The following is a 604-nucleotide window of genomic DNA, read 5'->3' as shown; positions in this document are numbered from 1 at the left end:
AGAATCGATCTTCATAGATAACACCTTCAGTTGAGCAGTGATAGCCGTAGTTGTATCCACTTCAAGAACTTCTGCTACCTTGCCCTGTGGAAATCTCTGGGTTGGATACTGATATTCATTAGCAGCCATCAGTTCAATTAGATCATAAGCTTCCTCATAGCTCCTTGCCCATAATGCTCCACCTGCTGCTGCATCGAGCATGGGTCTGGACTGTGTTCCCAACCCATTGTAAAAATAAATTATGATCATCCAATTAGGAATTCCATGATGAGGACACTTCCTAAGCATCTCCTTGTAGCGCTCCCAAGCTTCATATAAAGATTCTCCTGATTGTTGCGCAAATTGAGTAAGAGCATTCCTGATTGCGGCTGTCTTCGCCATAGGGAAGAATTTAGTAAGAAACTTCTGAGCAAGATCTTCCCAAGTAGTAATCGAACCAGCTGGTAGAGAGTATAACCAGCTCTTAGCCTTGTCCCTCAGAGAGAATGGGAACAGTCTCAGCTTCACAGCATCTTCAGAAACACCGTTGAACTTAAAGGTGTCGCAGATCTCAATAAAGTCCCTAATGTGTATATTGGGATCTTCAGTTGGAGAACCCCCAAAC

The 604-nt window shown here is 43.5% G+C and overlaps 1 non-coding gene across 1 annotated transcript; it reads left to right on the top strand.

Moving 5' to 3' along the window:
- The first annotated feature begins 259 nt into the window (after positions 1-259).
- Positions 260-366, top strand: LOC141716209 (small nucleolar RNA R71). The gene has a single exon (XR_012572926.1). It is a non-coding gene; the product is annotated as a small nucleolar RNA R71 (small nucleolar RNA).
- The last annotated feature ends 238 nt before the right edge of the window (positions 367-604 follow it).

This window comes from Apium graveolens, chromosome 3, assembly GCF_009905375.1.
Source record: "Apium graveolens cultivar Ventura chromosome 3, ASM990537v1, whole genome shotgun sequence".
Lineage (NCBI taxonomy): Eukaryota > Viridiplantae > Streptophyta > Magnoliopsida > Apiales > Apiaceae > Apium > Apium graveolens.
Note: the sequence above shows the minus strand (reverse complement) of the source record. Positions and strands in the feature narration are given on the sequence as shown.